Consider the following 25,033-nt stretch of genomic DNA (forward strand, 5'->3'; position numbering starts at 1 on the left):
CTGCAGTAGATGGAATGTGGCAATGGAACGCTGGCTGCGCGTGTCATAATAGGCTCTGAGCCTTTATATACCTGTGCACAGCAGCAGCCACCTTCAGTCTGCTGCTGGACAGCCAGCAGCAGCAGCAGCAGGAGAGGTATGTAATCAGGAGCCCTCCTGCTAAGGGTAGACAGCTGCTCGTTCCACCCCACCCCCCGCCTTAATTGGTTCTCCTCCCTTCCAACGGTGTTGAGGCGGGTGGGAACAGCAGGGGGTGAAGGTGCTGTGTTTAAAGAGGTGGAGTTATGCAGATCTAAAACGCGTGGATTGCAGCAGCAGCAAGCCGAAAAGTGCAGGCATGTAAGGGATCTAGAGGTTGACAACATGTCTTCTTAACGGGAGTCCAGGAGCTCATCTCCACAAATGGACTTTTCAGGATCCTTGGGTGGCTCCGTAGTTTGAAACCAATTCTGGTTATCGCTTCTCGGCCTTTTGGCTAAGATCAAGTGTAGTATCTGTTCTTATCAGTTTAATATCTGATACGTCCCCTATCTGGGGACCATATATTAAATGGATTTTTAGAACAGGGAGATGGAAAAAGAGCTTGCTCTGTCCACTCCACGCATTGACCTGGTATTGCAGTATCTCCAGGACCGGTGCACCCCTTCTTTAATGCAGTTTCTAAAATCAGAAAGAATTGAATTCAATGTTTTTTGTTCATTTTGCTTGTTTGTCGGATTTGGGGATGGACTCTTTGGCTTTGCTTTTCTTCTCCTCATTGGATTTTTCATGTTCAAAGTTGCAGAAGCCAGATTACAAGCTCATTTTGGTTCAACTTCAGCAACTGTGCATTGCATTGCCATGTAATGTGATGCAATGCTATCTTTCTAGCTCTCCCTTTTTACTTCCTTTTGGATAAACAGACATATTAGGCAAGCATTTTGGAGCTTTCACCTAAATAACTACAGGTGGTGAGATAAGCTGCACAATATAATTGACCTTTCAGTATATTGTTGCACACACACCATCTATTTAGCAAATGCCCTTGTTATCAACAGCAGCCTTTTAAACTCACCTGAGCTAACAGGTATGTGCGCTGGTTACTCGGCTGCGCTTAAAATTTCTTTTTTGGTTTGCTACAATGCCTTTTCTGAAACGTTGTCTCCTTCTGCTGGAACACTGACTTCTTTCATTTAATGCCTGCAGACTATAAAAGAGAACCCAACCCAAAAAGTTTGGTTGATTAGTCTGTGGCATTCTGTTAAACTGTTGCTTATGGCGGTCTCTGTGAGCTTCTCAGCGACATTCAGCCAGCCAGGTATCCTGCCTGCAGTAGATGGAATGTAGCAATGGAACGCTGGCTGCGCGTGTCATAATAGGCTCTGAGCCTTTATATACCTGTGCACAGCAGCAGCCACCTTCAGTCTGCTGCTGGACAGCCAGCAGCAGCAGCAGCAGGAGAGGTATGTAATCAGGAGCCCTCCTGCTAAGGGTAGACAGCTGCTCGTTCCACCCCACCCCCCGCCTTAATTGGTTCTCCTCCCTTCCAACGGTGTTGAGGCGGGTGGGAACAGCAGGGGGTGAAGGTGCTGTGTTTAAAGAGGTGGAGTTATGCAGATCTAAAACGCGTGGATTGCAGCAGCAGCAAGCCGAAAAGTGCAGGCATGTAAGGGATCTAGAGGTTGACAACATGTCTTCTTAACGGGAGTCCAGGAGCTCATCTCCACAAATGGACTTTTCAGGATCCTTGGGTGGCTCCGTAGTTTGAAACCAATTCTGGTTATCGCTTCTCGGCCTTTTGGCTAAGATCAAGTGTAGTATCTGTTCTTATCAGTTTAATATCTGATACGTCCCCTATCTGGGGACCATATATTAAATGGATTTTTAGAACAGGGAGATGGAAAAAGAGCTTGCTCTGTCCACTCCACGCATTGACCTGGTATTGCAGTATCTCCAGGACCGGTGCACCCCTTCTTTAATGCAGTTTCTAAAATCAGAAAGAATTGAATTCAATGTTTTTTGTTCATTTTGCTTGTTTGTCGTATTTGGGGATGGACTCTTTGGCTTTGCTTTTCTTCTCCTCATTGGATTTTTCATGTTCAAAGTTGCAGAAGCCAGATTACAAGCTCATTTTGGTTCAACTTCAGCAACTGTGCATTGCATTGCCATGTAATGTGATGCAATGCTATCTTTCTAGCTCTCCCTTTTTACTTCCTTTTGGATAAACAGACATATTAGGCAAGCATTTTGGAGCTTTCACCTAAATAACTACAGGTGGTGAGATAAGCTGCACAATATAATTGACCTTTCAGTATATTGTTGCACACACACCATCTATTTAGCAAATGCCCTTGTTATCAACAGCAGCCTTTTAAACTCACCTGAGCTAACAGGTATGTGCGCTGGTTACTCTGCTGCGCTTAAAATTTCTTTTTTGGTTTGCTACAATGCCTTTTCTGAAACGTTGTCTCCTTCTGCTGGAACACTGACTTCTTTCATTTAATGCCTGCAGACTATAAAAGAGAACCCAACCCAAAAAGTTTGGTTGATTAGTCTGTGGCATTCTGTTAAACTGTTGCTTATGGCGGTCTCTGTGAGCTTCTCAGCGACATTCAGCCAGCCAGGTATCCTGCCTGCAGTAGATGGAATGTGGCAATGGAACGCTGGCTGCGCGTGTCATAATAGGCTCTGAGCCTTTATATACCTGTGCACAGCAGCAGCCACCTTCAGTCTGCTGCTGGACAGCCAGCAGCAGCAGCAGCAGGAGAGGTATGTAATCAGGAGCCCTCCTGCTAAGGGTAGACAGCTGCTCGTTCCACCCCACCCCCCGCCTTAATTGGTTCTCCTCCCTTCCAACGGTGTTGAGGCGGGTGGGAACAGCAGGGGGTGAAGGTGCTGTGTTTAAAGAGGTGGAGTTATGCAGATCTAAAACGCGTGGATTGCAGCAGCAGCAAGCCGAAAAGTGCAGGCATGTAAGGGATCTAGAGGTTGACAACATGTCTTCTTAACGGGAGTCCAGGAGCTCATCTCCACAAATGGACTTTTCAGGATCCTTGGGTGGCTCCGTAGTTTGAAACCAATTCTGGTTATCGCTTCTCGGCCTTTTGGCTAAGATCAAGTGTAGTATCTGTTCTTATCAGTTTAATATCTGATACGTCCCCTATCTGGGGACCATATATTAAATGGATTTTTAGAACAGGGAGATGGAAAAAGAGCTTGCTCTGTCCACTCCACGCATTGACCTGGTATTGCAGTATCTCCAGGACCGGTGCACCCCTTCTTTAATGCAGTTTCTAAAATCAGAAAGAATTGAATTCAATGTTTTTTGTTCATTTTGCTTGTTTGTCGGATTTGGGGATGGACTCTTTGGCTTTGCTTTTCTTCTCTTCATTGGATTTTTCATGTTCAAAGTTGCAGAAGCCAGATTACAAGCTCATTTTGGTTCAACTTCAGCAACTGTGCATTGCATTGCCATGTAATGTGATGCAATGCTATCTTTCTAGCTCTCCCTTTTTACTTCCTTTTGGATAAACAGACATATTAGGCAAGCATTTTGGAGCTTTCACCTAAATAACTACAGGTGGTGAGATAAGCTGCACAATATAATTGACCTTTCAGTATATTGTTGCACACACACCATCTATTTAGCAAATGCCCTTGTTATCAACAGCAGCCTTTTAAACTCACCTGAGCTAACAGGTATGTGCGCTGGTTACTCTGCTGCGCTTAAAATTTCTTTTTTGGTTTGCTACAATGCCTTTTCTGAAACGTTGTCTCCTTCTGCTGGAACACTGACTTCTTTCATTTAATGCCTGCAGACTATAAAAGAGAACCCAACCCAAAAAGTTTGGTTGATTAGTCTGTGGCATTCTGTTAAACTGTTGCTTATGGCGGTCTCTGTGAGCTTCTCAGCGACATTCAGCCAGCCAGGTATCCTGCCTGCAGTAGATGGAATGTGGCAATGGAACGCTGGCTGCGCGTGTCATAATAGGCTCTGAGCCTTTATATACCTGTGCACAGCAGCAGCCACCTTCAGTCTGCTGCTGTACAGCCAGCAGCAGCAGCAGCAGGAGAGGTATGTAATCAGGAGCCCTCCTGCTAAGGGTAGACAGCTGCTCGTTCCACCCCACCCCCCGCCTTAATTGGTTCTCCTCCCTTCCAACGGTGTTGAGGCGGGTGGGAACAGCTGGGGGTGAAGGTGCTGTGTTTAAAGAGGTGGAGTTATGCAGATCTAAAACGCGTGGATTGCAGCAGCAGCAAGCCGAAAAGTGCAGGCATGTAAGGGATCTAGAGGTTGACAACATGTCTTCTTAACGGGAGTCCAGGAGCTCATCTCCACAAATGGACTTTTCAGGATCCTTGGGTGGCTCCGTAGTTTGAAACCAATTCTGGTTATCGCTTCTCGGCCTTTTGGCTAAGATCAAGTGTAGTATCTGTTCTTATCAGTTTAATATCTGATACGTCCCCTATCTGGGGACCATATATTAAATGGATTTTTAGAACAGGGAGATGGAAAAAGAGCTTGCTCTGTCCACTCCACGCATTGACCTGGTATTGCAGTATCTCCAGGACCGGTGCACCCCTTCTTTAATGCAGTTTCTAAAATCAGAAAGAATTGAATTCAATGTTTTTTGTTCATTTTGCTTGTTTGTCGGATTTGGGGATGGACTCTTTGGCTTTGCTTTTCTTCTCTTCATTGGATTTTTCATGTTCAAAGTTGCAGAAGCCAGATTACAAGCTCATTTTGGTTCAACTTCAGCAACTGTGCATTGCATTGCCATGTAATGTGATGCAATGCTATCTTTCTAGCTCTCCCTTTTTACTTCCTTTTGGATAAACAGACATATTAGGCAAGCATTTTGGAGCTTTCACCTAAATAACTACAGGTGGTGAGATAAGCTGCACAATATAATTGACCTTTCAGTATATTGTTGCACACACACCATCTATTTAGCAAATGCCCTTGTTATCAACAGCAGCCTTTTAAACTCACCTGAGCTAACAGGTATGTGCGCTGGTTACTCTGCTGCGCTTAAAATTTCTTTTTTGGTTTGCTACAATGCCTTTTCTGAAACGTTGTCTCCTTCTGCTGGAACACTGACTTCTTTCATTTAATGCCTGCAGACTATAAAAGAGAACCCAACCCAAAAAGTTTGGTTGATTAGTCTGTGGCATTCTGTTAAACTGTTGCTTATGGCGGTCTCTGTGAGCTTCTCAGCGACATTCAGCCAGCCAGGTATCCTGCCTGCAGTAGATGGAATGTGGCAATGGAACGCTGGCTGCGCGTGTCATAATAGGCTCTGAGCCTTTATATACCTGTGCACAGCAGCAGCCACCTTCAGTCTGCTGCTGGACAGCCAGCAGCAGCAGCAGCAGGAGAGGTATGTAATCAGGAGCCCTCCTGCTAAGGGTAGACAGCTGCTCGTTCCACCCCACCCCCCGCCTTAATTGGTTCTCCTCCCTTCCAACGGTGTTGAGGCGGGTGGGAACAGCAGGGGGTGAAGGTGCTGTGTTTAAAGAGGTGGAGTTATGCAGATCTAAAACGCGTGGATTGCAGCAGCAGCAAGCCGAAAAGTGCAGGCATGTAAGGGATCTAGAGGTTGACAACATGTCTTCTTAACGGAAGTCCAGGAGCTCATCTCCACAAATGGACTTTTCAGGATCCTTGGGTGGCTCCGTAGTTTGAAACCAATTCTGGTTATCGCTTCTCGGCCTTTTGGCTAAGATCAAGTGTAGTATCATTTGAAAAGGCAGTTTTGTCCTTGGGCTGCCCTAGTAAATTGATGCATATTACACACTGGTTTGGTGCACTTGTTAGTACGCCAGGTGGCTCATAGAGTTATCTGATGGAAAACATGGCCCTCCAGGATCGAAGTCACTAGTCTGGGTAAGTGTGAGGGCTTTGGAGCAATGTGCCCCAGGAGTAGGCGCCCTGGTGGGAGTCCAAGCTTACTGGGACTGGGAACCCCAGAAAGACTTGGCTTCGTAGCACGCCGCACCTTTGCCAATCATACTTTCTGAGCAACCCCCCCTATTCCTGACCTCCGGGCTAGGAAGGGGAATTTTTATAAACCCGGTCGGAGGTCCGGTCAGCTTTGGGCTGAGAAACCAACACAGGCTCCAGCTCCACTAGGGTGGCAGCCTAGATGGAAGCTGGGAGCACGAAAACGGCTCTTCTCCGGCTTCGGCTAGGGAGAGCATCGGAGATCCCTGACCCTCGCTGTGGCCTTCTGGCTCGGAGGGATGGGGATGGTTTATTGGGGACCCTCTCCTCCGGGAAGGGTCCACATGAATCCTCGCCTCGTGCGCTGTTTTGGTGTGACTTCGGTCACATTTTTCAGTGCCTTGGATGCAGCTTCAATCAAAAAATCTGTTCTTATCAGTTTAATATCTGATACGTCCCCTATCTGGGGACCATATATTAAATGGATTTTTAGAACAGGGAGATGGAAAGAGAGCTTGCTCTGTCCACTCCACGCATTGACCTGGTATTGCAGTATCTCCAGGACCGGTGCACCCCTTCTTTAATGCAGTTTCTAAAATCAGAAAGAATTGAATTCAATGTTTTTTGTTCATTTTGCTTGTTTGTCGGATTTGGGGATGGACTCTTTGGCTTTGCTTTTCTTCTCCTCATTGGATTTTTCATGTTCAAAGTTGCAGAAGCCAGATTACAAGCTCATTTTGGTTCAACTTCAGCAACTGTGCATTGCATTGCCATGTAATGTGATGCAATGCTATCTTTCTAGCTCTCCCTTTTTACTTCCTTTTGGATAAACAGACATATTAGGCAAGCATTTTGGAGCTTTCACCTAAATAACTACAGGTGGTGAGATAAGCTGCACAATATAATTGACCTTTCAGTATATTGTTGCACACACACCATCTATTTAGCAAATGCCCTTGTTATCAACAGCAGCCTTTTAAACTCACCTGAGCTAACAGGTATGTGCGCTGGTTACTCTGCTGCGCTTAAAATTTCTTTTTTGGTTTGCTACAATGCCTTTTCTGAAACGTTGTCTCCTTCTGCTGGAACACTGACTTCTTTCATTTAATGCCTGCAGACTATAAAAGAGAACCCAACCCAAAAAGTTTGGTTGATTAGTCTGTGGCATTCTGTTAAACTGTTTCTTATGGCGGTCTCTGTGAGCTTCTCAGCGACATTCAGCCAGCCAGGTATCCTGCCTGCAGTAGATGGAATGTGGCAATGGAACGCTGGCTGCGCGTGTCATAATAGGCTCTGAGCCTTTATATACCTGTGCACAGCAGCAGCCACCTTCAGTCTGCTGCTGGACAGCCAGCAGCAGCAGCAGCAGGAGAGGTATGTAATCAGGAGCCCTCCTGCTAAGGGTAGACAGCTGCTCGTTCCACCCCACCCCCCGCCTTAATTGGTTCTCCTCCCTTCCAACGGTGTTGAGGCGGGTGGGAACAGCAGGGGGTGAAGGTGCTGTGTTTAAAGAGGTGGAGTTATGCAGATCTAAAACGCGTGGATTGCAGCAGCAGCAAGCCGAAAAGTGCAGGCATGTAAGGGATCTAGAGGTTGACAACATGTCTTCTTAACGGGAGTCCAGGAGCTCATCTCCACAAATGGACTTTTCAGGATCCTTGGGTGGCTCCGTAGTTTGAAACCAATTCTGGTTATCGCTTCTCGGCCTTTTGGCTGCGATCGTATGACTGTACCTTGATTGGTGCGAGTCTCCTGGAGGAATCCGGACCCTTTTGTGGAGGATTTTCTGCTTTTTCCTGTGGTATTCCATACCGACAGAATCCAAGATGTCTTTTGTGAAGAACACCATCCGTTTGTCCGTGGATCCATCTGACGAGAACAAGAACAACGTGGTTTTCATTGTCCAAGACATCGTTGAAGGCAAAGCTGGAGCAAGACGTTCTGAGATCTTCAGTGTCAACGAATTTTCACGTCAAGGTAATTATGACGTTACCTTTATGGACCAGGATGTTTGCCTTAATGTCTTTGAATGGCTCCGTGGTCACTCTAGTGACCCCTGCTTGGAAGGAGTTAGATGGGAACCTTTGTTTGGTCTGCAAGAAAAGGAGGTGACTGTGACTGTCTATAACCCTTTTACAGACCCTGAGCTGCTGGAGTGCTTCCTCTCTCGCTACTGTGAATATGTGCGGAAGGGAGTGAAGCAAGTCAATTGTCTAGGAATCTTTAACTGTCAGTATAAATTCCGTGTGAAATTGAAAAGGGATCCTGACAGTGTGGGGGGCTTTAGACACCCTCCATCAAATTTTTCCGTTGCAGGCCATAGAGGTTTCCTCTTTTACCCAGGCCAGCCCATGTTTTGCCGTAGATGCTTTTCTTTCGGACATACCATGGTAACATGCCTTAAAGGGCAGTGTTGCCGAAATTGCAGAAAGGAGGGGCATATGGCCAACCAGTGTCCAGAGGCCAAGTCCTGTGATGTCTGTGGGAGTAGTGATCACATGTATAAGGACTGTCCTATGAGTGCACCTAGACGTTCTGATAAAGAACAGAAGGAGGAGGAGCTGGAGAGGAGGCAGATGGCAAGCGCACTGAAAGTGCTGGAAAGATTGGAGAGGGAGGAGAGAGAGGGAAGGAGGCGGGAAACTGGTAGAGCCTCTCCCTCTACGGCGCCAGAGGAGGTGTCCCTGAGACCATGTTCTTCTTCTGCTGAAGAAATGAGGAAGAAGCGGAGGGTAGAAAAGGAGTTCTGGAGGGAAGTGGCAAAGGTGGAGAAAAAGGCAGTGTCTGCAAGAATATCTAGTAAAGTGGTGGAAGCAGAGCTGCCTGAGATGATGACTTTTGGAGAGGCAATGGACGCAACAGGATGTGAAGTGCAAATCTCGGAACCCGACAGTCCTGAACACCCTTCGGGTCCTGAAAACATTGAAGATTTTTCTTCGGAGGATGATAGGGGTGCAAAGAAGAGTCGTAGGGAGGATGGTGGGGGCAGTGATGATGCAGATTTTAGTGAGCCTCAGAGGAAGATCAGAACTGCCAGAATGAGGAGTGTGGCTGGTGAAGCCAGCGGGTCGGAAACCAGCTGTTCTGTTCTGATGGCGGAGGAGGATAGTGGTGGTGCTGGATAGTGTCACCATATAATATTGTAAATGTTTTTTCTTTTTGTCCTCTTGTGAGATTTGGTTTAGGCCAAAGGCTATTTCTTTGTGTAATTGGTGAAGGAGTAGAAGTATTATGGGATTTACCATAGTGTCCCAAAACGTAAGAGTGTTTAAAAGTAAAGTAAGAAGAGCTGCTATTTTTGAGTTTTTAGCTATGCAAAATGCATCTATTTTTTGTTTACAACAATGTGGGGTAGTGGATGGTGTGAAAGGGGATGAATGGTCTTATGGAGAGTCTGTGTGGTCGGGGAGTGCATGTAATAAGAATGATGGTGTGGGTATTTTGGTTAAAGGAAGGGAGGTTGTTTTGAGTGATTATTTGGTTATTGAGGTGGGGAGATGTATCCTTGCTAATTTTGTATACAAGAATGTAAAGTTTTGTGTTATTAATGTTTATGCGCCAGTTGAAAAAAATGAGCGCAAAAATTTATTTGAAAAAATTAAGCTTTTTGTTCCAGGAAGAATACCTGTGGTAATTGTGGGTGATATGAACTGTGATGTGGGGAGAGTGAATGTGGATGTGTCTGGGAAAGCATTATTGGAGTTAGTGAATGATTTTGGGTTGTGTGATATGCAGCGCGTGTGTAACATGAATCCTTTGTTGAACACTTTCTTTTCTGAGAGTGGTAGGGTACAATCCAGATTGGATTATTGTTTTATTTCTAAAAATATGGTTTCTGTTAATTATAGGCAGGAAAACGTTCTTTTTTCAGATCATGTGTGTATGTTGTGTGAGTTGGATATAAAAGTTGATGGAGTGTTTGGGAGAGGATTGTGGAAGTTAAATGTTAAACTGTTAGAGAATGAAGATGTGAGAAAGGAGTATGAAAGGCGGTATGAAGAATGGTGTAAGCATAAAAATGAGTTTGGGAATGTTTGTGAGTGGTGGGACTGGGTGAAGAAACAAACAAAAATGTTCTTTAAAAATTTAGGATACAAGTATGCAGCAATTAAAAGAGAGAGTTTTGTTAAACTGAACGCGCGGTTGAGCGTTTTGTATAAGTTAAGGGAAGGAGGAGTTGAGGTGGAGGAGGATATTTTAGAGGTAAAAAAGGAGATTAGTGAGTTTTTGTTGGAGAGAGGGAGAAGCATAGTGTTTAGGGCAAAGATTGATAAGATGGAGCAGGATGAGAAATGTTCTCGGTTTTTCTTTAAAAAAGTTTTTGGAAAGAAACAGAGTATGAGCGTGGTGTATGGAGCAGATGGAAGTGAGGTGAGTGGAGAGGATATGTGTGAAGAGGTGGCTAAGTTTTATGAGGATCTGTATGCAGTGAAACAGAGGGATGAATGTTTGGAGAATGATGTTTTGAGTGTGTTAGAGAGTAAGTTGAGTGAAGCAGAAAGAGAGAGAGTGATGGGTGAGGTGACTGGTGATGAGGTATGGAAGGTTATGTGTAGTATGGCTTTGAATAAGACGCCGGGGGAGGATGGCCTCCCAGTAGAATTTTATCGTGTGATGTGGGGTGTGATTGGTAAGGACTTTGTGGATGTATGTAAGTATATGTGGGGAAACATGGAGGTGGCTGAGAGTATGCGTGCAGGTATGGTTGTGTTAATTCCTAAGAAAGGGGATTTGAAAAGTCTGAGGAATTGGAGGCCAATAACGTTACTTAATTGTGATTATAAAATCTATGCAAAACTTATGGCTAATAGGATGCGTGATGTGATAGAGAGTGTGATTGGGGATGAGCAGTGTTGTGCGGTACCTGGGAGGCGGATTCATGAGTGTGTGTGTATGTTAAGAGATTGTCTATGGGATTGCATGGGTCGTAAGAAGAGTGTATTTTTGTTAAGTTTGGATTTTGAAAAGGCTTATGATAGGTTGTCGCATGGTTTTTTGTTCAGAGTGTTGTTAAAAATGGGTTTTCCGGCTGATTTTGTTGGGCGAGTGAGAAGTTTGTATGCGGGTGTTTATAGCTGTGTTTTAATGAATGGGTATGTGGGTAGGAAAGTGAATGTGTTTTCGGGTGTGCGACAGGGGTGTCCTTTGTCCCCTGTAGCATTTATTTGTGCAATTGAGCCATTGTTGTGTATGCTGAGGAAAGATAAGGTAATTCGTGGTGTGCAAGTGCCGGGAGGTGGAGGAAAAGAATGGAAGGTGAGTGGTTATATGGATGACGTGTGTGTATTATGTGATTCTGAATGTTCGGTGAGGCGGGTGAAGTTGTTAGTGTCTATTTTTTGTGGTGCATCTGCGTTTAAAGTGAATTGGGAAAAGAGTGAGTGTAAGGGTTTTGGAGGCGGAAGTTTAAGTAGGGATGTAGGTGTGAATGTAGTGAATGGACCTATTAAAGTTTTGGGTGTGAAGTTTTCAGAGAGTTTGGATGGGAAAGAAAGTTGGGATGATGCGAAAGGAAAAGTTGAGCAGAAGTTGAATTTTTGGAAATTGAGGAGTTTATTCTTTTTTGGGAAGATTTTAATTGTTAAGAGTGTGGTGTTGCCAATATTTTTATATATTGCGGTAGTATTTCCACCAGGATATATGTGTATGAGAAGCTTGAATAGAATTTTATTTGTTTTTTTGTGGAACTCGAAAATGGAGAGAGCTAGGAGAGAAATTTTGGTTAAAAGAGTGGAAAAAGGTGGTTTGGGTTTTCCGAATTTGGACGTGTTTTTTGGTGTGAATATCGTTGTGTTTGTTTTGAAAGTGATTAGGGCGGATGGAAAGTTTTCATCTATGTGTAGGTATTTATTTGGAGCGTATTTGTTTCGTTTAAAGTGGCAAGAAAGGGATTTGCGATGTCCGATTGCTTTTGAGGTGCCTGTATGGTATGTGTGGGTTTATAAGTTTTTGGTGAGGTATGAACTGTGTGATGCAGATGTGAGATTGCTGGAGAATAAGAAGGCTGTGTATAGGATGATTGAATGTAGAGAGGTAGAATGTGGAATAAATATGGTTAGGGGTGGTGATGTGCAGAAGGTTTGGAAGAAAGTGCGGATGAGTGGTATGACCAACAAACAGAGTGAAGTTGTGTGGCAGTCTTTACATGGAGTATTACCTGTGAGAGAGTTTCAGAGGAATAGAGGTTTGGTGAGGAGTGAAATGTGTCCAAGAAATGGCTGTGGTGGAAGGGAAAGTGTGTTGCATGTTTTTTGGAATTGCCAGTATGCTAGAGATGTGATTGGGAGAATGGGGCCTTTGTGTAAAGAATTGTGTGGTGTGAATTTGTTGTCCTTTGAGTTGTTTATGTTTGGTTTGGGAATATGTGATGGGACGAAGGAAAGAGTCTTGTGGTTGATGCTTGCATGTATAAAGGAAGTGTTATGGGATGTGAGGAATGTGTATGTGTTTAAAAGGAAGGAAATTGCTGTAAAGGATAGTGTGAAGGTGATTTTGGGGAAGATGTATGTGTGTTTCCTATGGGACAAAAAGAGGAGAGGGGAAGTGGATGCGGAGGGAATATGGAAAGTTAAAAAGTGGAGATATATTGTTAGTACCTCTTGATTTTTGTTATTGTTGTTTTGAAATATGAAATAAATATTTCCGATGATGATGGGGACAGCAAATTGCGTATTGGATTTGACGCAGCTGTTTTGATGGAATTTTCCTTTGTCTGGTTTCCATAGACTGTGGAATTTCCTCGTCTGAGGAGAAAAAAAAAAAAAAAAAATCTGTTCTTATCAGTTTAATATCTGATACGTCCCCTATCTGGGGACCATATATTAAATGGATTTTTAGAACAGGGAGATGGAAAAAGAGCTTGCTCTGTCCACTCCACGCATTGACCTGGTATTGCAGTATCTCCAGGACCGGTGCACCCCTTCTTTAATGCAGTTTCTAAAATCAGAAAGAATTGAATTCAATGTTTTTTGTTCATTTTGCTTGTTTGTCGGATTTGGGGATGGACTCTTTGGCTTTGCTTTTCTTCTCCTCATTGGATTTTTCATGTTCAAAGTTGCAGAAGCCAGATTACAAGCTCATTTTGGTTCAACTTCAGCAACTGTGCATTGCATTGCCATGTAATGTGATGCAATGCTATCTTTCTAGCTCTCCCTTTTTACTTCCTTTTGGATAAACAGACATATTAGGCAAGCATTTTGGAGCTTTCACCTAAATAACTACAGGTGGTGAGATAAGCTGCACAATATAATTGACCTTTCAGTATATTGTTGCACACACACCATCTATTTAGCAAATGCCCTTGTTATCAACAGCAGCCTTTTAAACTCACCTGAGCTAACAGGTATGTGCGCTGGTTACTCTGCTGCGCTTAAAATTTCTTTTTTGGTTTGCTACAATGCCTTTTCTGAAACGTTGTCTCCTTCTGCTGGAACACTGACTTCTTTCATTTAATGCCTGCAGACTATAAAAGAGAACCCAACCCAAAAAGTTTGGTTGATTAGTCTGTGGCATTATGTTAAACTGTTGCTTATGGCGGTCTCTGTGAGCTTCTCAGCGACATTCAGCCAGCCAGGTATCCTGCCTGCAGTAGATGGAATGTGGCAATGGAACGCTGGCTGCGCGTGTCATAATAGGCTCTGAGCCTTTATATACCTGTGCACAGCAGCAGCCACCTTCAGTCTGCTGCTGGACAGCCAGCAGCAGCAGCAGCAGGAGAGGTATGTAATCAGGAGCCCTCCTGCTAAGGGTAGACAGCTGCTCGTTCCACCCCACCCCCCGCCTTAATTGGTTCTCCTCCCTTCCAACGGTGTTGAGGCGGGTGGGAACAGCAGGGGGTTAAGGTGCTGTGTTTAAAGAGGTGGAGTTATGCAGATCTAAAACGCGTGGATTGCAGCAGCAGCAAGCCGAAAAGTGCAGGCATGTAAGGGATCTAGAGGTTGACAACATGTCTTCTTAACGGGAGTCCAGGAGCTCATCTCCACAAATGGACTTTTCAGGATCCTTGGGTGGCTCCGTAGTTTGAAACCAATTCTGGTTATCGCTTCTCGGCCTTTTGGCTAAGATCAAGTGTAGTATCTGTTCTTATCAGTTTAATATCTCATACGTCCCCTATCTGGGGACCATATATTAAATGGATTTTTAGAACAGGGAGATGGAAAAAGAGCTTGCTCTGTCCACTCCACGCATTGACCTGGTATTGCAGTATCTCCAGGACCGGTGCACCCCTTCTTTAATGCAGTTTCTAAAATCAGAAAGAATTGAATTCAATGTTTTTTGTTCATTTTGCTTGTTTGTCGGATTTGGGGATGGACTCTTTGGCTTTGCTTTTCTTCTCCTCATTGGATTTTTCATGTTCAAAGTTGCAGAAGCCAGATTACAAGCTCATTTTGGTTCAACTTCAGCAACTGTGCGTTGCATTGCCATGTAATGTGATGCAATGCTATCTTTCTAGCTCTCCCTTTTTACTTCCTTTTGGATAAACAGACATATTAGGCAAGCATTTTGGAGCTTTCACCTAAATAACTACAGGTGGTGAGATAAGCTGCACAATATAATTGACCTTTCAGTATATTGTTGCACACACACCATCTATTTAGCAAATGCCCTTGTTATCAACAGCAGCCTTTTAAACTCACCTGAGCTAACAGGTATGTGCGCTGGTTACTCTGCTGCGCTTAAAATTTCTTTTTTGGTTTGCTACAATGCCTTTTCTGAAACGTTGTCTCCTTCTGCTGGAACACTGACTTCTTTCATTTAATGCCTGCAGACTATAAAAGAGAACCCAACCCAAAAAGTTTGGTTGATTAGTCTGTGGCATTCTGTTAAACTGTTGCTTATGGCGGTCTCTGTGAGCTTCTCAGCAATATTCAGCCAGCCAGGTATCCTGCCTGCAGTAGATGGAATGTGGCAATGGAACGCTGGCTGCGCGTGTCATAATAGGCTCTGAGCCTTTATATACCTGTGCACAGCAGCAGCCACCTTCAGTCTGCTGCTGGACAGCCAGCAGCAGCAGCAGCAGGAGAGGTATGTAATCAGGAGCCCTCCTGCTAAGGGTAGACAGCTGCTCGTTCCACCCCACCCCCCGCCTTAATTGGTTCTCCTCCCTTCCAACGGTGTTGAGGCGGGTGGGAACAGCAGGGGGTGAAGGTGCTGTGTTTAAAGAGGTGGAGTTATGCAGATCTAAAACGCGTGGATTGCAGCAGCAGCAAGCCGAAAAGTGCAGGCATGTAAGGGATCTAGAGGTTGACAACATGTCTTCTTAACGGGAGTCCAGGAGCTCATCTCCACAAATGGACTTTTCAGGATCCTTGGGTGGCTCCGTAGTTTGAAACCAATTCTGGTTATCGCTTCTCGGCCTTTTGGCTAAGATCAAGTGTAGTATCTTTCGAAAAGGCGGTTTTGGATGTTGGCCGCCCTAGTAGATTGATACATTATGCACACTTGGGTTTAGGCGCTTGTTAGTACGCCAGGTGGCTAATATAGTCATCTGGTGGAAAGCATGGCCCCCCAGGATCGACGCCATTGGGCCGGGGAAGATCGAAAGCCCGAAGTGTGAAGTGCCCCAGGAGTGGTGACCCTGGGGTGCCTTAACTCACTGGGATTGGGAACCCCACTTGAGTTTATGGCACATTTGCACAAGCACTTTAAATTTTCTTTCTTCGCACACACCCTTTTTCCGGGCCTTCTGGCCTTAGGATGGGGAATTTTTCAATTCCCGGTCGAAGGTCCGGGCAGTATTATACTGTGAAACCTTCACTATTTATTTAATTTCTTTGTCACTGTGTGTCCACTTATTCACGTGTGTCACGTCCTACTAGGATTTTGTCGGGATGCGGTTCCCTTACGGGTTCCTCTCTTGGCAGGTCTAGGGGGGGAGTGTGTGGCCATCAGGTTCCGCTCCCCCCTGAACCCCCCTGGCTCTCCTCTTTCGGGAGGAGAGCGTTGTTGGCTCCCCTCTTCCGGGAGGGGAGCACAGTCTTTGGCTCCCAGTGCCTTGCTCGGGTGAGAACTCGGGCAGGTGCTGGGGGTAAGATTGGGTCGCCTCTGGCTCCGGCTGGAGGTGGCTATTTGTCCCTGTTCCTCACTGTGGCCTTCTGGCTCGGAGGGACGGGGAATGGTTTGGGGGACCCTTCTCCTTTTGGAGAGGGTTTCAAGAAGACCAGCATCCTAGTGCACTTTTTTTGTGGCACTTGTCACTTTTTTAAGCGCACTCGGGTTTTGTACACGAATTCGGGCTTTCGATAAAAAAGAAAAAAAAAATCTGTTCTTATCAGTTTAATATCTGATACGTCCCCTATCTGGGGACCATATATTAAATGGATTTTTAGAACAGGGAGATGGAAAAAGAGCTTGCTCTGTCCACTCCACGCATTGACCTGGTATTGCAGTATCTCCAGGACCGGTGCACCCCTTCTTTAATGCAGTTTCTAAAATCAGAAAGAATTGAATTCAATGTTTTTTGTTCATTTTGCTTGTTTGTCGGATTTGGGGATGGACTCTTTGGCTTTGCTTTTCTTCTCCTCATTGGATTTTTCATGTTCAAAGTTGCAGAAGCCAGATTACAAGCTCATTTTGGTTCAACTTCAGCAACTGTGCATTGCATTGCCATGTAATGTGATGCAATGCTATCTTTCTAGCTCTCCCTTTTTACTTCCTTTTGGATAAACAGACATATTAGGCAAGCATTTTGGAGCTTTCACCTAAATAACTACAGGTGGTGAGATAAGCTGCACAATATAATTGACCTTTCAGTATATTGTTGCACACACACCATCTATTTAGCAAATGCCCTTGTTATCAACAGCAGCCTTTTAAACTCACCTGAGCTAACAGGTATGTGCGCTGGTTACTCTGCTGCGCTTAAAATTTCTTTTTTGGTTTGCTACAATGCCTTTTCTGAAACGTTGTCTCCTTCTGCTGGAACACTGACTTCTTTCATTTAATGCCTGCACACTATAAAAGAGAACCCAACCCAAAAAGTTTGGTTGATTAGTCTGTGGCATTCTGTTAAACTGTTGCTTATGGCGGTCTCTGTGAGCTTCTCAGCGACATTCAGCCAGCCAGGTACCCTGCCTGCAGTAGATGGAATGTGGCAATGGAACGCTGGCTGCGCGTGTCATAATAGGCTCTGAGCCTTTATATACCTGTGCACAGCAGCAGCCACCTTCAGTCTGCTGCTGGACAGCCAGCAGCAGCAGCAGCAGGAGAGGTATGTAATCAGGAGCCCTCCTGCTAAGGGTAGACAGCTGCTCGTTCCACCCCACCCCCCGCCTTAATTGGTTCTCCTCCCTTCCAACGGTGTTGAGGCGGGTGGGAACAGCAGGGGGTGAAGGTGCTGTGTTTAAAGAGGTGGAGTTATGCAGATCTAAAACGCGTGGATTGCAGCAGCAGCAAGCCGAAAAGTGCAGGCATGTAAGGGATCTAGAGGTTGACAACATGTCTTCTTAACGGGAGTCCAGGAGCTCATCTCCACAAATGGACTTTTCAGGATCCTTGGGTGGCTCCGTAGTTTGAAACCAATTCTGGTTATCGCTTCTCGGCCTTTTGGCTAAGATCAAGTGTAGTATCTGTTCTTATCAGTTTAATATCTGATACGTCCCCTATCTGGGGACCATATATTAAATGGATTTTTAGAACAGGGAGATGGAAAAAGAGCTTGCTCTGTTCACTCCACGCATTGACCTGGTATTGCAGTATCTCCAGGACCGGTGCACCCCTTCTTTAATGCAGTTTCTAAAATCAGAAAGAATTGAATTCAATGTTTTTTGTTCATTTTGCTTGTTTGTCGGATTTGGGGATGGACTCTTTGGCTTTGCTTTTCTTCTCCTCATTGGATTTTTCATGTTCAAAGTTGCAGAAGCCAGATTACAAGCTCATTTTGGTTCAACTTCAGCAACTGTGCATTGCATTGCCATGTAATGTGATGCAATGCTATCTTTCTAGCTCTCCCTTTTTACTTCCTTTTGGATAAACAGACATATTAGGCAAGCATTTTGGAGCTTTCACCTAAATAACTACAGGTGGTGAGATAAGCTGCACAATATAATTGACCTTTCAGTATATTGTTGCACACACACCATCTATTTAGCAAATGCCCTTGTTATCAACAGCAGCCTTTTAAACTCACCTGAGCTAACAGGTATGTGCGCTGGTTACTCTGCTGCGCTTAAAATTTCTTTTTTGGTTTGCTACAATGCCTTTTCTGAAACGTTGTCTCCTTCTGCTGGAACACTGACTTCTTTCATTTAATGCCTGCAGACTATAAAAGAGAACCCAACCCAAAAAGTTTGGTTGATTAGTCTGTGGCATTCTGTTAAACTGTTGCTTATGGCGGTCTCTGTGAGCTTCTCAGCGACATTCAGCCAGCCAGGTATCCTGCCTGCAGTAGATGGAATGTGGCAATGGAACGCTGGCTGCGCGTGTCATAATAGGCTCTGAGCCTTTATATACCTGTGCACAGCAGCAGCCACCTTCAGTCTGCTGCTGGACAGCCAGCAGCAGCAGCAGCAGGAGAGGTATGTAATCAGGAGCCCTCCTGCTAAGGGTAGACAGCTGCTCGTTCCACCCCACCCCCCGCCTTAATTGGTTCTCCTCCCTTCCAACGGTGTTGAGGCGGGTGGGAACAGCAGGGGGTGAAGGTGCTGTGTTTAAAGAGGTGGAGTTATGCAGATCTAAAACGCGTGGATTGCAGCAGCAGCAAGCCGAAAAGTGCAGGCATGTAAGGGATCTAGAGGTTGACAACATGTCTTCTTAACGGGAGTCCAGGAGCTCATCTCCACAAATGGACTTTTCAGGATCCTTGGGTGGCTCCGTAGTTTGAAACCAATTCTGGTTATCGCTTCTCGGACTTTTGGCTAAGATCAAGTGTAGTATCTGTTCTTATCAGTTTAATATCTGATACGTCCCCTATCTGGGGACCATATATTAAATGGATTTTTAGAACAGGGAGATGGAAAAAGAGCTTGCTCTGTCCACTCCACGCATTGACCTGGTATTGCAGTATCTCCAGGACCGGTGCACCCCTTCTTTAATGCAGTTTCTAAAATCAGAAAGAATTGAATTCAATGTTTTTTGTTCATTTTGCTTGTTTGTCGGATTTGGGGATGGACTCTTTGGCTTTGCTTTTCTTCTCCTCATTGGACTTTTCATGTTCAAAGTTGCAGAAGCCAGATTACAAGCTCATTTTGGTTCAACTTCAGCAACTGTGCATTGCATTGCCATGTAATGTGATGCAATGCTATCTTTCTAGCTCTCCCTTTTTACTTCCTTTTGGATAAACAGACATATTAGGCAAGCATTTTGGAGCTTTCACCTAAATAACTACAGGTGGTGAGATAAGCTGCACAATATAATTGACCTTTCAGTATATTGTTGCACACACACCATCTATTTAGCAAATGCCCTTGTTATCAACAGCAGCCTTTTAAACTCACCTGAGCTAACAGGTATGTGCGCTGGTTACTCTGCTGCGCTTAAAATTTCTTTTTTGGTTTGCTACAATGCCTTTTCTGAAACGTTGTCTCCTTCTGCTGGAACACTGACTTCTTTCATTTAATGCCTGCAGACTATAAAAGAGAACCCAACCCAAAAAGTTTGGTTGATTAGTCTGTGGCATTCTGTTAAACTGTTGCTTATGGCGGTCTCTGTGAGCTTCTCAGCGACATTCAGCCAGCCAGGTATCCTGCCTGCAGTACATGGAATGTGGCAATGGAACGCTGGCTGCGCGTGTCATAATAGGCTCTGAGCCTTTATATACCTGTGCACAGCAGCAGCCACCTTCAGTCTGCTGCTGGACAGCCAGCAGCAGCAGCAGCAGGAGAGGTATGTAATCAGGAGCCCTCCTGCTAAGGGTAGACAGCTGCTCGTTCCACCCCACCCCCCGCCTTAATTGGTTCTCCTCCCTTCCAACGGTGTTGAGGCGGGTGGGAACAGCAGGGGGTGAAGGTGCTGTGTTTAAAGAGGTGGAGTTATGCAGATCTAAAACGCGTGGATTGCAGCAGCAGCAAGCCGAAAAGTGCAGGCATGTAAGGGATCTAGAGGTTGACAACATGTCTTCTTAACGGGAGTCCAGGAGCTCATCTCCACAAATGGACTTTTCAGGATCCTTGGGTGGCTCCGTAGTTTGAAACCAATTCTGGTTATCGCTTCTCGGCCTTTTGGCTAAGATCAAGTGTAGTATCTGTTCTTATCAGTTTAATATCTGATACGTCCCCTATCTGGGGACCATATATTAAATGGATTTTTAGAACAGGGAGATGGAAAAAGAGCTTGCTCTGTCCACTCCACGCATTGACCTGGTATTGCAGTATCTCCAGGACCGGTGCACCCCTTCTTTAATGCAGTTTCTAAAATCAGAAAGAATTGAATTCAATGTTTTTTGTTCATTTTGCTTGTTTGTCGGATTTGGGGATGGACTCTTTGGCTTTGCTTTTCTTCTCCTCATTGGATTTTTCATGTTCAAAGTTGCAGAAGCCAGATTACAAGCTCATTTTGGTTCAACTTCAGCAACTGTGCATTGCATTGCCATGTAATGTGATGCAATGCTATCTTTCTAGCTCTCCCTTTTTACTTCCTTTTGGATAAACAGACATATTAGGCAAGCATTTTGGAGCTTTCACCTAAATAACTACAGGTGGTGAGATAAGCTGCACAATATTATTGACCTTTCAGTATATTGTTGCACACACACCATCTATTTAGCAAATGCCCTTGTTATCAACAGCAGCCTTTTAAACTCACCTGAGCTAACAGGTATGTGCGCTGGTTACTCTGCTGCGCTTAAAATTTCTTTTTTGGTTTGCTACAATGCCTTTTCTGAAACGTTGTCTCCTTCTGCTGGAACACTGACTTCTTTCATTTAATGCCTGCAGACTATAAAAGAGAACCCAACCCAAAAAGTTTGGTTGATTAGTCTGTGGCATTCTGTTAAACTGTTGCTTATGGCGGTCTCTGTGAGCTTCTCAGCGACATTCAGCCAGCCAGGTACCCTGCCTGCAGTAGATGGAATGTGGCAATGGAACGCTGGCTGCGCGTGTCATAATAGGCTCTGAGCCTTTATATACCTGTGCACAGCAGCAGCCACCTTCAGTCTGCTGCTGGACAGCCAGCAGCAGCAGCAGCAGGAGAGGTATGTAATCAGGAGCCCTCCTGCTAAGGGTAGACAGCTGCTCGTTCCACCCCACCCCCCGCCTTAATTGGTTCTCCTCCCTTCCAACGGTGTTGAGGCGGGTGGGAACAGCAGGGGGTGAAGGTGCTGTGTTTAAAGAGGTGGAGTTATGCAGATCTAAAACGCGTGGATTGCAGCAGCAGCAAGCCGAAAAGTGCAGGCATGTAAGGGATCTAGAGGTTGACAACATGTCTTCTTAACGGGAGTCCAGGAGCTCATCTCCACAAATGGACTTTTCAGGATCCTTGGGTGGCTCCGTAGTTTGAAACCAATTCTGGTTATCGCTTCTCGGCCTTTTGGCTAAGATCAAGTGTAGTATCTGTTCTTATCAGTTTAATATCTGATACGTCCCCTATCTGGGGACCATATATTAAATGGATTTTTAGAACAGGGAGATGGAAAAAGAGCTTGCTCTGTCCACTCCACGCATTGACCTGGTATTGCAGTATCTCCAGGACCGGTGCACCCCTTCTTTAATGCAGTTTCTAAAATCAGAAAGAATTGAATTCAATGTTTTTTGTTCATTTTGCTTGTTTGTCGGATTTTGGGATGGACTCTTTGGCTTTGCTTTTCTTCTCCTCATTGGATTTTTCATGTTCAAAGTTGCAGAAGCCAGATTACAAGCTCATTTTGGTTCAACTTCAGCAACTGTGCATTGCATTGCCATGTAATGTGATGCAATGCTATCTTTCTAGCTCTCCCTTTTTACTTCCTTTTGGATAAACAGACATATTAGGCAAGCATTTTGGAGCTTTCACCTAAATAACTACAGGTGGTGAGATAAGCTGCACAATATAATTGACCTTTCAGTATATTGTTGCACACACACCATCTATTTAGCAAATGCCCTTGTTATCAACAGCAGCCTTTTAAACTCACCTGAGCTAACAGGTATGTGCGCTGGTTACTCTGCTGCGCTTAAAATTTCTTTTTTGGTTTGCTACAATGCCTTTTCTGAAACGTTGTCTCCTTCTGCTGGAACACTGACTTCTTTCATTTAATGCCTGCAGACTATAAAAGAGAACCCAACCCAAAAAGTTTGGTTGATTAGTCTGTGGCATTCTGTTAAACTGTTGCTTATGGCGGTCTCTGTGAGCTTCTCAGCGACATTCAGCCAGCCAGGTATCCTGCCTGCAGTAGATGGAATGTGGCAATGGAACGCTGGCTGCGCGTGTCATAATAGGCTCTGAGCCTTTATATACCTGTGCACAGCAGCAGCCACCTTCAGTCTGCTGCTGGACAGCCAGCAGCAGCAGCAGCAGGAGAGGTATGTAATCAGGAGCCCTCCTGCTAAGGGTAGACAGCTGCTCGTTCCACCCCACCCCCCGCCTTAATTGGTTCTCCTCCCTTCCAACAGTGTTGAGGCGGGTGGGAACAGCAGGGGGTGAAGGTGCTGTGTTTAAAGAGGTGGAGTTATGCAGATCTAAAACGCGTGGATTGCAGCAGCAGCAAGCCGAAAAGTGCAGGCATGTAAGGGATCTAGAGGTTGACAACATGTCTTCTTAACGGGAGTCCAGGAGCTCATCTCCACAAATGGACTTTTCAGGATCCTTGGGTGGCTCCGTAGTTTGAAACCAATTCTGGTTATCGCTTCTCGGCCTTTTGGCTAAGATCAAGTGTAGTATCTGTTCTTATCAGTTTAATATCTGATACGTCCCCTATCTGGGGACCATATATTAAATGGATTTTTAGAACAGGGAGATGGAAAAAGAGCTTGCTCTGTCCACTCCACGCATTGACCTGGTATTGCAGTATCTCCAGGACCGGTGCACCCCTTCTTTAATGCAGTTTCTAAAATCAGAAAGAATTGAATTCAATGTTTTTTGTTCATTTTGCTTGTTTGTCGGATTTGGGGATGGACTCTTTGGCTTTGCTTTTCTTCTCCTCATTGGATTTTTCATGTTCAAAGTTGCAGAAGCCAGATTACAAGCTCATTTTGGTTCAACTTCAGCAACTGTGCATTGCATTGCCATGTAATGTGATGCAATGCTATCTTTCTAGCTCTCCCTTTTTACTTCCTTTTGGATAAACAGACATATTAGGCAAGCATTTTGGAGCTTTCACCTAAATAACTACAGGTGGTGAGATAAGCTGCACAATATAATTGACCTTTCAGTATATTGTTGCACACACACCATCTATTTAGCAAATGCCCTTGTTATCAACAGCAGCCTTTTAAACTCACCTGAGCTAACAGGTATGTGCGCTGGTTACTCTGCTGCGCTTAAAATTTCTTTTTTGGTTTGCTACAATGCCTTTTCTGAAACGTTGTCTCCTTCTGCTGGAACACTGACTTCTTTCATTTAATGCCTGCAGACTATAAAAGAGAACCCAACCCAAAAAGTTTGGTTGATTAGTCTGTGGCATTCTGTTAAACTGTTGCTTATGGCGGTCTCTGTGAGCTTCTCAGCGACATTCAGCCAGCCAGGTATCCTGCCTGCAGTAGATGGAATGTGGCAATGGAACGCTGGCTGCGCGTGTCATAATAGGCTCTGAGCCTTTATAAACCTGTGCACAGCAGCAGCCACCTTCAGTCTGCTGCTGGACAGCCAGCAGCAGCAGCAGCAGGAGAGGTATGTAATCAGGAGCCCTCCTGCTAAGGGTAGACAGCTGCTCGTTCCACCCCACCCCCCGCCTTAATTGGTTCTCCTCCCTTCCAACGGTGTTGAGGCGGGTGGGAACAGCAGGGGGTGAAGGTGCTGTGTTTAAAGAGGTGGAGTTATGCAGATCTAAAACGCGTGGATTGCAGCAGCAGCAAGCCGAAAAGTGCAGGCATGTAAGGGATCTAGAGGTTGACAACATGTCTTCTTAACGGGAGTCCAGGAGCTCATCTCCACAAATGGACTTTTCAGGATCCTTGGGTGGCTCCGTAGTTTGAAACCAATTCTGGTTATTGCTTCTCGGCCTTTTGGCTAAGATCAAGTGTAGTATCTGTTCTTATCAGTTTAATATCTGATACGTCCCCTATCTGGGGACCATATATTAAATGGATTTTTAAAACAGGGAGATGGAAAAAGAGCTTGCTCTGTCCACTCCACGCATTGACCTGGTATTGCAGTATCTCCAGGACCGGTGCACCCCTTCTTTAATGCAGTTTCTAAAATCAGAAAGAATTGAATTCAATGTTTTTTGTTCATTTTGCTTGTTTGTCGGATTTGGGGATGGACTCTTTGGCTTTGCTTTTCTTCTCCTCATTGGATTTTTCATGTTCAAAGTTGCAGAAGCCAGATTACAAGCTCATTTTGGTTCAACTTCAGCAACTGTGCATTGCATTGCCATGTAATGTGATGCAATGCTATCTTTCTAGCTCTCCCTTTTTACTTCCTTTTGGATAAACAGACATATTAGGCAAGTATTTTGGAGCTTTCACCTAAATAACTACAGGTGGTGAGATAAGCTGCACAATATAATTGACCTTTCAGTATATTGTTGCACACACACCATCTATTTAGCAAATGCCCTTGTTATCAACAGCAGCCTTTTAAACTCACCTGAGCTAACAGGTATGTGCGCTGGTTACTCTGCTGCGCTTAAAATTTCTTTTTTGGTTTGCTACAATGCCTTTTCTGAAACGTTGTCTCCTTCTGCTGGAACACTGACTTCTTTCATTTAATGCCTGCAGACTATAAAAGAGAACCCAACCCAAAAAGTTTGGTTGATTAGTCTGTGGCATTCTGTTAAACTGTTGCTTATGGCGGTCTCTGTGAGCTTCTCAGCGACATTCAGCCAGCCAGGTATCCTGCCTGCAGTAGATGGAATATGGCAATGGAACGCTGGCTGCGCGTGTCATAATAGGCTCTGAGCCTTTATATACCTGTGCACAGCAGCAGCCACCTTCAGTCTGCTGCTGGACAGCCAGCAGCAGCAGCAGCAGGAGAGGTATGTAATCAGGAGCCCTCCTGCTAAGGGTAGACAGCTGCTCGTTCCACCCCACCCCCCGCCTT

The 25,033-nt window shown here is 44.9% G+C and overlaps 14 non-coding genes and 2 pseudogenes across 14 annotated transcripts; all 16 read left to right on the forward strand.

Annotated features, from left to right (window-relative positions):
- The first annotated feature begins 455 nt into the window (after window positions 1-455).
- Window positions 456-646, forward strand: LOC141206592 (U2 spliceosomal RNA). The gene has a single exon (XR_012277144.1). It is a non-coding gene; the product is annotated as a U2 spliceosomal RNA (small nuclear RNA).
- A 1,115-nt stretch (window positions 647-1,761) lies between these two features.
- Window positions 1,762-1,952, forward strand: LOC141206593 (U2 spliceosomal RNA). Its single transcript, XR_012277145.1, has one exon. It is a non-coding gene; the product is annotated as a U2 spliceosomal RNA (small nuclear RNA).
- Window positions 1,953-3,067: 1,115 nt separating this feature from the next.
- Window positions 3,068-3,258, forward strand: LOC141206595 (U2 spliceosomal RNA). Its single transcript, XR_012277147.1, has one exon. It is a non-coding gene; the product is annotated as a U2 spliceosomal RNA (small nuclear RNA).
- A 1,115-nt stretch (window positions 3,259-4,373) lies between these two features.
- LOC141206597 (U2 spliceosomal RNA) lies at window positions 4,374-4,564 on the forward strand. Its single transcript, XR_012277148.1, has one exon. It is a non-coding gene; the product is annotated as a U2 spliceosomal RNA (small nuclear RNA).
- A 1,115-nt stretch (window positions 4,565-5,679) lies between these two features.
- On the forward strand, window positions 5,680-5,795 carry LOC141206400 (U2 spliceosomal RNA; annotated as a pseudogene).
- A 524-nt stretch (window positions 5,796-6,319) lies between these two features.
- LOC141206202 (U2 spliceosomal RNA) lies at window positions 6,320-6,501 on the forward strand. Its single transcript, XR_012276867.1, has one exon. It is a non-coding gene; the product is annotated as a U2 spliceosomal RNA (small nuclear RNA).
- Window positions 6,502-12,656: 6,155 nt separating this feature from the next.
- LOC141206305 (U2 spliceosomal RNA) lies at window positions 12,657-12,845 on the forward strand. Its single transcript, XR_012276942.1, has one exon. It is a non-coding gene; the product is annotated as a U2 spliceosomal RNA (small nuclear RNA).
- A 1,115-nt stretch (window positions 12,846-13,960) lies between these two features.
- Window positions 13,961-14,151, forward strand: LOC141206176 (U2 spliceosomal RNA). The gene has a single exon (XR_012276842.1). It is a non-coding gene; the product is annotated as a U2 spliceosomal RNA (small nuclear RNA).
- Window positions 14,152-15,266: 1,115 nt separating this feature from the next.
- Window positions 15,267-15,358, forward strand: LOC141206419 (U2 spliceosomal RNA; annotated as a pseudogene).
- Window positions 15,359-16,152: 794 nt separating this feature from the next.
- Window positions 16,153-16,336, forward strand: LOC141206343 (U2 spliceosomal RNA). The gene has a single exon (XR_012276974.1). It is a non-coding gene; the product is annotated as a U2 spliceosomal RNA (small nuclear RNA).
- A 1,115-nt stretch (window positions 16,337-17,451) lies between these two features.
- On the forward strand, window positions 17,452-17,642 carry LOC141206042 (U2 spliceosomal RNA). The gene has a single exon (XR_012276708.1). It is a non-coding gene; the product is annotated as a U2 spliceosomal RNA (small nuclear RNA).
- A 1,115-nt stretch (window positions 17,643-18,757) lies between these two features.
- LOC141206179 (U2 spliceosomal RNA) lies at window positions 18,758-18,948 on the forward strand. The gene has a single exon (XR_012276845.1). It is a non-coding gene; the product is annotated as a U2 spliceosomal RNA (small nuclear RNA).
- Window positions 18,949-20,063: 1,115 nt separating this feature from the next.
- On the forward strand, window positions 20,064-20,254 carry LOC141206598 (U2 spliceosomal RNA). Its single transcript, XR_012277149.1, has one exon. It is a non-coding gene; the product is annotated as a U2 spliceosomal RNA (small nuclear RNA).
- A 1,115-nt stretch (window positions 20,255-21,369) lies between these two features.
- On the forward strand, window positions 21,370-21,560 carry LOC141206599 (U2 spliceosomal RNA). The gene has a single exon (XR_012277150.1). It is a non-coding gene; the product is annotated as a U2 spliceosomal RNA (small nuclear RNA).
- Window positions 21,561-22,675: 1,115 nt separating this feature from the next.
- On the forward strand, window positions 22,676-22,866 carry LOC141206600 (U2 spliceosomal RNA). The gene has a single exon (XR_012277151.1). It is a non-coding gene; the product is annotated as a U2 spliceosomal RNA (small nuclear RNA).
- A 1,115-nt stretch (window positions 22,867-23,981) lies between these two features.
- On the forward strand, window positions 23,982-24,172 carry LOC141206011 (U2 spliceosomal RNA). Its single transcript, XR_012276680.1, has one exon. It is a non-coding gene; the product is annotated as a U2 spliceosomal RNA (small nuclear RNA).
- The last annotated feature ends 861 nt before the right edge of the window (window positions 24,173-25,033 follow it).

This window comes from Phyllobates terribilis, unplaced genomic scaffold (assembly GCF_046119375.1).
Source record: "Phyllobates terribilis strain yellow unplaced genomic scaffold, ASM4611937v1 Scaffold_142__1_contigs__length_4687701, whole genome shotgun sequence".
NCBI classification, from domain to species: domain Eukaryota; kingdom Metazoa; phylum Chordata; class Amphibia; order Anura; family Dendrobatidae; genus Phyllobates; species Phyllobates terribilis.